Source organism: Lemur catta, chromosome 5 (genome assembly GCF_020740605.2).
Source record: "Lemur catta isolate mLemCat1 chromosome 5, mLemCat1.pri, whole genome shotgun sequence".
Lineage (NCBI taxonomy): Eukaryota > Metazoa > Chordata > Mammalia > Primates > Lemuridae > Lemur > Lemur catta.
In genome coordinates, this window is record NC_059132.1 from 17,931,172 (window position 1) to 17,944,912 (window position 13,741).

At 35.5% G+C, this 13,741-nt stretch overlaps 1 protein-coding gene across 2 annotated transcripts in view; it reads right to left on the bottom strand.

Annotated features, from left to right (window-relative positions):
* TENM2 (teneurin transmembrane protein 2) overlaps nucleotides 1-13,741 on the bottom strand; it is a 1,161,672-nt gene that overhangs the window by 1,062,490 nt on the left and 85,441 nt on the right. For both annotated transcript variants that reach the window (XM_045551217.1, XM_045551218.1), the window contains one exon: nucleotides 2,804-2,917. The gene's annotated coding sequence lies outside the window, so the exon portion shown is untranslated. Of the gene's footprint in view, nucleotides 1-2,803; nucleotides 2,918-13,741 lie in introns of those variants that run through there.

The following is a 13,741-nucleotide window of genomic DNA, read 5'->3' on the forward strand; positions in this document are numbered from 1 at the left end:
GCAAAAGAAGTCACATGCAAAGGTTTAAGGTAGATCCCTGGCCAGAAAAGCTGTATACCTTAGGATACTGCCTCTTAAGAGTAAAGAGAATGGCATTTAAAACTTCAGGCATAAGCCTAAATGAAAAGGAAAAAGCCACAGGAGGTCTGGGAAGGAACTGAAAACCTGGGAAAACACTGGCTTACATTTATAAAGCCTCTTACTGCCTGGCAAAGTCACTCTCATTTATTATATTAGGGCTGAAAATGACACTCTCAATGAACAGCAGAGGGCAGAAGCCTTGCAGAGTCCTTTTCAGAGGTAGATATTTCCTGAAAACAAGTTCAATAAAATGTAAAATGCCAGACGGTTAGCATGAAGAACTTCTAAAAGTTGATAGTAGTGTTCTGCATGCCGGGCCCTGCCTCACTGACTAGCTTGTTATTTAGCCATAATTCAACACATTTTTGGTTGCAACAGTAAATTACAAATTGTTCCCTAATCAAAGGATGGCAGTGTATAATGAAGGCATTGAGGAAACTTAATGAATTTGCAGGCCAGCATGTCAGTTAGATCACTATAAAACATCTGGGCACTTCAGCAAGGTGTTTAAGCTTTCATCTTCTAAGCTTGAGATCCTGAGATTTGCTTGTATTATCAAGGAAGTCCCCAAGATCATATAACCTTTTCTCTTTCTTCCCACACTCACATGCCATTCCTCATTATCTTCACTATCCTCTGCCTACTTCCCCAACCACCATGTATTACAAAACCATCTTGTTCCCTTTACCAGAAGATTAAATTAGGTGATGAGATTAGGATGATGAACAAAGAAAGAAAAAAAGAGGGGATGATTGTTAGATATAACAAGGTCAACAAAACCCTCTAGGAATCCTCAGCAAAGGCCTCCTTCTCCATTGGCAAGCTCCATTATTTCAGGTCCTGCCTATGAAACTGTCTTTCCCTAACTCTGTAGTTTTCTGGTCACTTATTGGGAGAAGACAGATGGGTTAGCATAGGATATGCCAGAGTCTTAGGTCTGTTTCACCATACGCCCTCCTATTTCTCCCAAAATTGACAACTCTGCATTTATAATGGATTTCCTAAGCACTTGGTTATATTTCCTTAACAAAAGCAAAGATAGACCCAAACTTCTATGACAGAAAGTAGCACCAGGGGATGGTTCTCAGACCAGATGACACCTGATCTGTGAGCTATCTACCTTCAAGTCAGAGACGTGTTCTAACCCAAACAGGCTTGCACAACCAATTTGAATCTGGCCTCCAAGACTCTAGGAACAAGTATGCTTCAGAGAAAGGCAAGCTGTGAGGAGCATTGTTTATTAAATTGAATGCCTGTCTCAGAATGAAAGCAAAATTAAATCCAAACAGAACTGGACCACAGTAATAGAAGATTCTTCCTGCTCAGGCCACACACCCATGAAAACATACAGAGATGACAAGAAAAATAGGAAAACTAGCCATACTAGGGAGGTACATTTCAAACAAGTTGCTTGGACTTTGTTTTTTTTTGCCAGCAAAACGGAGCTAGTCACAGTCATTTATCCCTGAGCATACATCTAAATACCAGGATATGTGCTATATTGCATCATCTAATTTAATTGTCACTATAGTCCCATGAGATTCCCATTCAGGCACTATATAATCTGTTTCATACGTGCTTTCTAAACTGACTGTTCCAACCAGGCTGTCTGATTATTATATTATGCAAACCTCCTTCATAAGAGTATGGACAGCATCACCCCTGTCCTGAAGTTCATTCCTACTCTCTCAGCCACTTAAGACCTACTCTTTACTCACTATCTCATTTTCACAGAAAAACATCTTCTGGCATTAAAAACTTAAAAAGAAGACAAAAGGATTTAATCCAGACACATTTTCCATTTATTTATCTAATCACTAATGAGTCTTTAATATCTCCTCCTACACCTTATCCTTAGCCATAAAGTCTCTATACATACTCAAATTACTATTAATAAAAGTATGCTGTATCTGATGTTTTAACTAGGTTGGATGCCCTATCTCCAAATTAAAATTGTATACTGCATTATTGGTCCCCATAGAACCTTTTAATTGTCCCACCCCCCAAATTAGCCATCTTGGTAGGATTTGATCTGCACAAAGATAAAAGCAAGATCTAAAAAGCAAAAGACTAGAAGGAAATGGCTGTAGAAATCCCAAGAAAGAGCCCCAGGGAGACATTTGATATATGGGACTAGATGATGTAGAAATATATCAAGGATGCTAGTTTAGGGGCAATAAAAACAGAAACGATGTTAACTAGGAACATAAGGCTGGATGGCTTCCTTTTTGCCTTCTGTCTTATGGCCTGTATAGATTAACAACATTAAACAGATAAGAGGGCCAAGTATTTCCAACCCAAAGGTCTTTACACTCTACAATGCAATGTTATGTGGTCCAGCTAACCACAACCATCACATTTTATTTCCATGTGTACATATCAAATAAGAAATGTATGGTGACCAAATTATTTGGAAGGGGTGAGGGCAGGGGGTGGTTAAGGGCATCTATCCAGGTAAAGACAATGGGAGATGCGTGACTGAAGAACTGTAAAGTCATTCAATTGGGTTGGGAGAGGGAGAGAAAATAGCAGATTTAAGAGACAGAAAATGGCAGTACAAATTATTTTTGTCCATTACAAAAACAGAAAAGAAAAAGAATGCTTTCCTGCACAAAGCTGGAAAAGCCCTATTTTGTGCCCTGTTTGAAAGCACTTTGATCAGCAATGCAAACACAACTTGAGGTAGAGCAAAACACAAAATTGTAGCTATGATTCCACTCACCAAGAGGGTGGATCTTCGATGTCCAATTCAGCTAGCTTTACAGGAGTGTTCCACAGCAGAGCCAAATGATGATGCAAGCTCCAGACTGCTTAGGCAATAAAAAGCTGGATGTAACTGTTAAAATGAAAAAGAAAATAGGTAAGATCCAAATGAGTGCATAAAACAAACCCCAAAAATGCAAATAAATACCACACATCTTCAAAATGAAGGAAAGTTGGAATTATGAACTAAATTACACACCTTAACTCTTTAGAATATCTTTCAGTAGGGGAATATAAAACATATTAATTAGTTCAGTCACTTTGACTATGGCATACCATTGCTGTTAAGATACAATATCACCACAACGGTATTATATCTATCTGTTATCCTTCAAAGATGATGCTGTTTATAATACAAATGGTGGACTACGCAGTACTAGAATGGTTTAAATGCATCTTTCTAGCAATGTACAGATCTTATGTTTGCTCTTCACATTTACAGATAATTTATTTCATCTTAAAATTTACAGTTTGCACATCCATCCAATTTGAGCATTATTTTACTGACTTTTAAATTCAAATATTTGTTAGCTAGTACCACTGTCCCATTAGTATGTGGGATAATATGACATAACAGGAAGGTCCTAATGATCCCAACACAACTTGCTCTGGAAAAATAACCTAACATTTTATCATCTAAAAATGGGGATTTAATAGCACCTATTTCATAGAAATGTTGTGAAGATTAAATATAAAACTCCATCAAAAGCACTTGGTACAGGGCCTCGTATGTAGTGCTCTTTCAATACATGTCTGCTGTCATTTTCATTGCGGTTACCAGCAGTCCAATGGTACATGTCTGAATTTTATCAACAGAGATGTTGGGCTCACTTCCTGATGACTCTTTTGTACAATGCAAATCCCTCCTCCTCGAAAAGGCTACATGTTAAACTAATCCACCCCAAGACATCTGCGACTCATTTGCTTCCCTCCTTCTCTGGCCAGTAGAATTGGGCCAATGAGGAGGTCAGAAGGTGATTTCTTAAATCCACGAAGAGAGTGGTGTCAGTGCAAAAAGAAAACGAGGGATGCACAAAGAGGGAGTGACAGCCATTGAAAACAAATACGTCTAATTTCCCAGTTTTATTCAAGTCATTCTCATCTTGGACACGAACTATGTTCACATGTTTACTGCCCACATATAAACAGGATGAGCCACTTGTCATTCTGTCTTTCCCAGGTAGGGGGTAAGGTCCTCTAATGAGCTGAGAAGTGCCAGTTTGGCTGAGTCCTGCATAGCCACTGCTGGCTACCACAGTCCTAGACACCCTCCTCACAAGGTCAAACAGTAATTTCAAACTAATGACTACATCTTCTTCCCCGACCACTCTGAAAATTCTTTCTGCCCTCCAGAAAGACTCCTGGCAATCTAGAATTAGCCTGTGGAGTGCTAGCATCCCGATCTTCCAGACAGTTGGAATGTTTTTGTCAAAATGCAGTAGGGAATATGGAATTTAAATCATAGCAGACCAGGGTTTGAATTTTTTTTGTCACTAATAAGCATAACCTCATTCAAGGTTCCTGAGATTCTCTGAGCCTTGGTCTTCTTATCTGTAAAATGGGGAAGAAAATACCTACCACACAAAATTGAATAATATCAAAAGAAAATGCTTCTGGTGCACAACAAATAATAATTACCTCTTCTGCTTTCCTTTTTAAGTTACCTTCCTTATTAGGGTACCTTGGTTATATGATTATAAGGGAATGGTGGGTATAGGATTGTCTAATCAAGAGTATGTGTCTTTAAAAGACAAATTGATAGGACTAGACAGAATTCTGAGACCTTGTGTAAACTTGCTTTGTTTTTATTTTGTTTTATTTTTCAAGTCTTCAACGTGGCAATCAGAGCCCAGTAAAGCAATATGGTTCTTTGATTTCCTCCTTAGAAACACTGCAGCCTTTATTGTCTTTATATCGTACAACTTTAGCACTTAATTATATCCTACCTTGGAATAATTAGGTGTCCTTATAATCAAGTCTGTTTACTCACTTGTGCAGTTCTGATCCTTTAATCTCTCTTGAATATTAGTTTTTAATGCTATTAGGAGCCACAATTTAACAATTTTATTACTAAATAAAATTGCAAGAATATTTTGAAGGAGATTCACCACTGGCTTGAATTAAAAAACTACTTTTATAATTAGGAATAGTACAAAATTATAAAATTATGCCTGAAAATTAGAAGCACACAGGGCTAGTTTGCCTCTTCACTGACTTGCTGTGCGACCTTGGGCAAGTCACTGAACTTTATCTGGGACCTGCCTACTGAGGAGCCTGCAGTTGGGTCTGCAGACACTCGTCTCAGCTGGATCACTAATTTATTCTAAAGACAAGTTAAAATTCTCTATAATAATAAGACTGTAGTAAGACAACTGTCAAATTTAGGCAATAAAACATGTTACTTGTTTGGTTATTCTATATAATGTTAATTATAAATTTAAAAAAATGTAAAAGCGTGCTGCTAGAAAGTCAAAGAAAAATAGGCATGATCAGCGTACAGAGTAGACTCAATACATTGTAATGATTAAATCACTGCTCTGCAGTTCAGCTGCCTGGGTTTCACACTTGACAAAAACACTTAATAGCCATGTGATCCTACACAAGTTATAATCCTCTATGTTCCTTGTATTCCTCCTGGGCAAGATACACATAATAATAATATCTAATCCATACGGTTCTTATAAAGATTATATGGATAATTCACTTAACACAATGACTGGAATATAGTAAATATTAGCTATTATTATTATTTATTTTTAGTAGTGCAACCCACTAATTTCCAAGCTATCAAACTCACCCCATATTTTTCTACATGCCTTATATTTGTCAAATAAATAAATGAGAAAGACTTTTTGACCTGTACATTTTACCCATCAAATATGCAATAAAAAATGGCACATGCTTTAAGAAAATACATTTACCAACTGTTGTTATTTACTAGGTTTTCATCTATGTTAAAATGTATTAGATAAAGCTTATATGTTTATTTAAATTAAATACCTTATTAATTGAATGATAAAACTAAGCAAGCTCAAAATTTATATATTTTTCTGGAATATAAATTTCTGCTATTTCAGTTTATGTGCAGAATTTTATATGATACAATGCAATCTGGTCTATATATTCAAATTTTTTTGAATATTCTTTTATAGTATCATCATGAAAAATCTAAATAATTCCATCAAATCAAAGCTTGATAAAAGTCATTCAAAAACATATCAGGAGTGGTAACGACTGCTTACGTTTTGTTAAGCATCCTTGTAGACATCTCTCTATAAATAAATTCATCTGGAGTAGACAAATTGTGCATAAATAGTACAATGCTATATATCGATTTTTATTCTAAAGTCTTTCTCTACTAGAAATGTACTTTCTAGATTGTTGATGGCAGTTAATCTGGGTCCACTTTTGACTCAATAAAATTATTTTAACTTTCCACTTAATGTTTTTAGAAAATTTGAGAAATTTAAATACTCTATTTAAAAGTATTACAAAATAAGCAATTAAAAAAATTAAACATTATTGACATTTAGAGACTAATTTAGGGATGACTCAATTTGCATCTTGTAGATGAACTTTTCTGCCATTAAACATACAAATCAGAAAAATTAAGCAAACACTAGATTACATATTTTACACAAATGCCACAAAAGAAAGTGATATAGACAAACCTATAAAAAGCCAGACAATAGGAATAATACTTGCAAGATGTTGTTATCTTCATTCAAACTACCAGTTCCCTTAATGGAAATTAAGTTTATAGGCTTAAAAGAAATATTAACAATTTTCCCTTTAGATATAAAGAGAATGATATTACAATGTGGGGAATGGGAGATTAGTAAATGCAAATTAATTGACTTCTTTCTAATGAATAAAAATACAGATTTCACAGACATAAAAATATGAGCATATGAGTTTCATTCCACACAGCAGAAGAAAATGAAATGACGAGTTCAAATGAATGAATTTCAGAATACTCAAGCCATTTTGCATTCTACTGTTCATATAACTGTTTAGAAACTTCTGCCTTATTCAAAAAAGGAATATTTTAATTCCAAATAAAAGATCTCTCTATTACTTAATAAGGAAGTTTTATAATGAGGTATTTGAACCTGTAATAAAATCATTTGATAACACAAAAAATTATTATTTGGTCTGGATATACCAAAACCAGTCAACCAGTATTATTCATTTTCTAATTTGACAAATATTTGATTGAGTGTCAATAATTTATCAGATACCATTTCAAGCTCTGGGTCCATACTGTGCAATGAAGTAGCCACCAGAGCCATGTAGGTAGCTCTTAAAAACTTGAAATGTGGCCAATCTGCAGTGACATGTGCTGTAAGGGTAAAAATACACACCTGATTTGACAGATTTAATATTTAAAAAATTGCAATATACCTCAATAATATTTTTACTTTGGTTACATATTGAAAATATAAAGTTTGGTATCCTGTTAGTATATTAATGCAATTAATTTCCACCAGCTTCTTTTTTATTTTTAATGTGCCTATTAAAAAATTTAAATAACACGTTTGGCTTGCATTATATTTCAATCAGACAGCCCTTCCCTATTTGATACTAGTGGTGAACAAGGTACACAGCCTAGGCCTGTGTATTCATGGAGTTTGCATGATTGTGGCTTGGCAATGATGTTGTTTAAGGACTTGTGTCAGATGCCAAGGAAGGTGCATTAAAGTATAAGCTGCAAGCCAACCCCTGTCATTTTGCTCTCTAGTAATATGCATCAGAAAGACAGATCAAAAGTCGTATAACAATGGCGATGCTATTAAATACAAAGAACTTAAAATATAACGCTGCTTTATGCAAAGAAATTTCTCTGCCCAAGTTATAATTGTTCAATGTATCTAACTTCTTTTATCACGAGGAGAGCGTTTGACCAATATCCAGTGCAGAGCCTACCACTGCTGCTGTGGGTGTGGTCCTCCGATTCTGGAGGAAGGAGGAGATCCTCACATTTTATTTGCTTTTAGTGGCAAATTTGTACAGTGGAGCAAGAGAGTGGCCTCATCACAAATACTATTTGAAATGCACTGATATCCCCCCAAGCTAGCTAAGTTGGATCATAGGAAGAGGGAGCTGGGAAAAAAAATTCAAAAAACATCCAGAGGCCCCCGAAGCCTCCCTCAGGATCTGAAGGCCCATTGTGGTTGTCACAAACAGATTAGAAAATTGTGGAGTATATGTTAGAGATTAATGAGCAGGGTATAATGTCTTTCGTGGTCCTGACCAACACCACAAAAAAATAATGAGTGCCAAAGAATGCATGGCAAACCTTGATTTTTTTAATATATAATATATTTTATTCCCTCCAAAATCACTTCTAGCCAAAGAAGTCACTTAGTCTTGTTATATGGAACCTTGGCGTTTTCACTCTTTGGGATAGCATTTCAATTAATTTAATTCATCTTCTCTTACACACAGAGATTTCCACAATAATTTGTCAAATGCTGGCATGGTTTTGCACAGAATATGTGGCTTCTATCATAAAGATGCACCCATCCAATCACAACACAATCATATTTTCAACATTCAAATGCAAGATCTGTGATCCAAAGCTTATGTTCAAAGGCTTCAAAAAAAAAGGAAAAAAACAATTCTACAGAAGTTTAAAAAGCTGTCCCATGTAAAACCAATTCATTAAGCAATTTTGAAAGGGTCAAATCTTATTTTGCTTAAGGGTTATCTGATACAGAAATTACTGGAGTTTTATAAAATATGCACTCTTTCCCTGCTCATTTTCTGAATGAATAAATATGAGGCCAATTTTATACAGAATCACTTCAGCTTGAACTAATAATTGTGTATTGCATGCCTAGAATAATGTTTGTTTCAGAGGGATACATATAAAAAGGAATGCAAAAGAAAACATTAAATCAGTCACTAATTATAATTAATTCATAGATAGTTGAGGTTCATTTGCTTTTGCTAAAGTATATAAAATAGTACTCATATGGAGGCCTAGAGTGCAATCAAAGGAGTACTAGATCATATAAGGACTGTTTTCATTTACTGAATAGCTTTAGGATACAAAATACCATTTTGGGAGACAAATTGGGATAAGCAGAAACCTGTAGGTCTCACCAGAAACTGCAAATACCTTGCTGATTATTTCCTTTATTTTGAGGGATATACATGGCTCATTTTCAGGGAATTTGAAATCATTAAGAAAAAGAAAAACTTGCCAAAAACATTGCTTGGGATTTGATTGGCAGTGAAACATTCTGGGAAATTTGATTTGTTAATGAAACATATAAGGAGATTTATAAAATTATCATCTCTTTTGAAATGTAGATGGATGGGGAACTAACCCATGGAATAAGAATGCTTTTCAAATCTTAAAAAGGGCTTGACCTTTGTGTATGGAAGCTGGCTTGCCTTAAATGACGCCCCAGCCAACTCTTTGGTTTTGTAATATAGTAATTATCATATTTAATCTCTGTCTGTAGGCAAATTAATTGTTGATCTGATCTTCTCAACTGTTACCCACAATATCCCTCAAAGGGTTATTCAGTTGTTCATCATATTCACTCTCTAATGTGGAAGCAAATGAACCTCTTCCCCACATGCACCCCCGTGCCCTCATTCACACCACCCAGGGAGAGTTATTCAAGTGAGCAAGTGAACAGAGACCAAGTGAACTGACCACTTGGAATAGTACATTGACACAGCCATCCTTGGTGAGAGCATAACAGGAAATACAGAATGACTGTATAATACACAATAACTGTCACAGTCCACCAAAAACTATACATACAACTACAAAAGAAGAAGAAGAAAAAAAAATCTTAGGGCATTTAGTTTATAAGGAATTTGGTTTCCAAATACACCAACCCTGACCAGTGCTGGTCTATGATAAATTTTCACAGTAAGGACAGAGTAGAGAATTTTCCACACACACACAAAAAAATTAATAGAATCAATACAGTTATCCAATCCATGTACAAAAACTTTTGAAGCACATTTAAATTGGCTCTGTGGGCACTCAGTTTGAAATGAACAATTTACCAATAATTATAATTGATTCTCATCTTTGCATTAAGAATAACTTCCCTTGGACTTCTATTTATCACACAGTACTAGCCATCACCATGTTTTATTTGTAGTTGGCTAAAAAATAATGAAATTGTATTTCTTTACAAAATAATTCCTATTTCTCTCCCTCACTCACACTACCCTTACTCTCGTGTACGTGCATACACATACATATTTTCTCCCTCACAGATGTATACACAACAACTTAATACAAGCCATTAAAATTGGAAGGAATGTACTCTATGTTGAATATTTTAGAATATGAGAGTGAAGAAGGGGGTAGAGAAATGTGGTAATAACATGTGTTTGCAATATTTTGAAAATTAAAGATCCCATATACCAAATGTCATATAGATATAATTATACTTTTGGATTTTCTAAAAGTACAATCATTAAACAGACCAAGCTGTTAGAATATTAAAATAGAAGGTTATGTGCTAAAGTTTTAAATACAAACAATACATATTTTAATTGTATTCCTCTCATATCTAATGGCATCCATAAAAATTAGGAATACACATTCAAAATCAATTTCAGAGCTAAATACTCATTGTATGAGGTGCTAGTAGAAATAATGCCACTCTTGCAAAAGAAGAAATAAAAATGACCTGATTATTTACTGTGTTAGTCTTACCAACATGAACTGTACCCTATAAAATACAAATTCTCCAGTAAGAGTAAATATAACCACACTCTAAACAAGAAATCAGCATAGTTACTATATTAAAAAAACAAATATTTCCAGAAGTAGAAAACAAAAGCCTTCATCCTTTTCGTTACCCTCCCCCTAATTAATTAACAGATTGGCACAGTCTAAGAACAAAATTTATTTTCAATTAAAATAAGAAGCCCGTATGTCATGATAATTTTTTTTGTTACTATTTCTAATGTGCAAAACAAAGGTTTGCTTTTAGCATTGAACATAGTAATCAAAACAAATCCTTTAATTTTCAATAACTGTAAGGAGACTTCAAGAGTTGTTCTCCTAGCAAGGTACTACCTCAATGGTTAATCCTATTAAGAACTGAGCCATGCACTGCAACTAAATCCTCTGGGGAATTTGAGGAATCAAAGGCTTACTGCACACTTAGAAGGCAACGACTTTTGTAAAGGGCTCTATTATATGAGGAACAAAAGAATACCACTTGTGTACTTAAATATCATCTGCTTTTCCTTCCAAAATACTCCATTTTTAAGTAAAGATATGTGATTTAAATGTATTTAGAGTTCAGCTTTTGGCACTACTCTCGTTTCTGAGTAGAAGTGCCATCTGCGGGCCCCATGGCTCACGCATAATGATATGCTTACAAGCTGCTTCCCTTTTCTGCACAATGTACCCTTTTCACTTTAACATACATTTTCCATAAATTTTTGAATAGCAAATTGGGCTGTGGAAGTTTGTTGAAACGGGACAAGGGAAATGCCTGTAGGCTAGAAAACGGCGATTTTACTTAAGAAATTGGTGCAGTGGAAAATATCCACTTCACCTGCCCTACCCCCCTTACAACCCCCATGCACCTACCCTGAGCTGTAATCCTTTAAAATTTCAGAGGAAACCTCTTCTCCCCTCGATATTTTAGATCTGTACATTAACTTGGGCAAAGAGCCCACATGCCTGCCATCCATTACACCTGCTGGGTGACAAACAGAAGAGAGTCACCACAAAGACTCCCAACGTTTGATCTCCTGATATCGCCAGATGTCTCCCATTCACATCCAAACATCACCACAGTCATTAATGCAACTCGCCCGGCTGGCATTTAATAGGGAGAAAAAGTTGAATTCTAGTCTAAAATCCTAAACTATCTAAGGCTTTCAGGGTGTGAATATGTAAGCTATTAAATATGCTTTAATTTGTAAACTTTCCAGCTATTAGGAGAACTGATTTCATTGTCGGGATGGGAACTGGTACAGATGGTCAGATTTTGCATTTTCCAAAAGAGAAGACCTGTATCATGCTCATTTGGCTCTTGAATTTCGAATTTAAATAACAAAATTTACCTTTATTTTATTATTATATGCTTGAACACAATAAGAATAATCTTAATTGTTGGCTCTAGTTCAAATACACCGCTTACTGAAAAGACAAGTTAGTAAACAAATAACTAAAGTCAAAGAAGCCGTGGACAGAGAAAAACTAGGTCCCCTACAGCAGGCCTAATAGCACTCAAAACTATTTACTGATAAGATTCTAGTAGAGAACTTAAAAAAAAAAATCAGATGCTCAGGCATTATTTCACATCTGCTGAATAAGAATCTCCAAGATGAGGCACAGGAATTTTAAGACTTCTTTGTTAATGCTTTTGAAACCAATCTTAGACCTTGAGCTTGGCAACTTTTGGAGGTATTCATGGGTATATAATTTAGCAGCTTGGCTTTGGGGGATTCTGTTCTTTCCCATTCTTTCTTTTATGAAGGAAATATTTACAGTGTGTCTACTCTGTGCCTGGCACTGGGCACTTGGTCTACATAGAATCTGCAAGACACAAGGTTTACATTTGGAGAGTCAACATGTGGCTTTAAGAACAGACATTAGGGTGCCTAATATTACGAGGGGAAAAGCAATTCTTATATATGAACTAAAGGAAATGAAAAAGATCTGAGATACTGTCCTGAAACTTATAATGTGTCCACCAGTTCGACATTTCTAAAAGATTTGGGGAGGAAGAAACCACTGGACTTACATCAAAAACTCTCAACATCTGTGCCTAGGAAGGGCTCTGACTTCTTTAAGAGAAGAAGGTTGAATTTAAGCATTAAGGAGGAAGCCAGAAAGATTGTAGTTTCTTTCGGCATCCTTCCTGTATTAATGCTCAGACCCATTTAGCTCTTCTTCCCTCCTTCTAGCTTCTTCTCCCTCTGGACCAAAATTATTTTCTGGGCGGAGAGGTTCACATTGATCAGCTGCCCAGGGCCCCAAGTCACACTACCGCAATACCCTGCTCTATTTTCTTCATCTCACTTACTGCTATGTGAAATTATTTTCTTCGTTTTTCATGCACCTCTTGTCTGTCTCTCTAAATCAGAGGTCTTGCTTGTCTTGTTTACCTTTCCCCGGGACCTAGAACAACACCTGGCATGAAGTGGATATCCAATACGTGTTGAATGAGTAAATTAACGAATCAAAAGTAATTACCGAGTACCTACAATTCCTCAATTCCTTCTATTACCAGGCACAGATTGTTTTGCAATGTGTCTTCTTGGGCATATATCATCAGTGAATTTTTCATTTGAAATCCAACTTGATTCCTTTTTATGTTTCCTTTGGCCTGTCTGCATTCTAGCTTTTACCCACTGGGGATGCTTGCGCTTGAACTCAGTTCAGTAGCAATCCATTTTTACCTAAACCCAATACACCTTTAACCCACATCTCATTAGAGTTTATAAAATATCCCATTATCTTTCAAAAGAGACAGGAATTCAAACATATTCAAATCCTACATTCCATACTAAAGAAGACCAAGATCAACAACAAAAAAATCCCTTAAAGAAAAAATATTCAAGGAATTTCTGCTTCAAGGTCAAGGCAATAAAGGATAAATTCAGATCATCACCTCGTAGAATAAGAGGAATTAAACATTGAAATCACTGCTTTAAGGATTTTGGTAATAATTGCAAATATCAAATCAGACTTAAAATTACTAAGTGTTATCAAGCCACATTTATTTTAGTTTTTTCTCTAGCTGCTCAGCACATCTCTGCAATTTCATAGCACCTACTAATGGAAAGTGAGCTCAGATTCTATTGACAGTTTCATGACAAGTCATACTTCACCTTCCATTGTCCAGTCTTCTTAGCTGTTCATTATCTTGACTGCTGTGCCTACGAGATAATGATA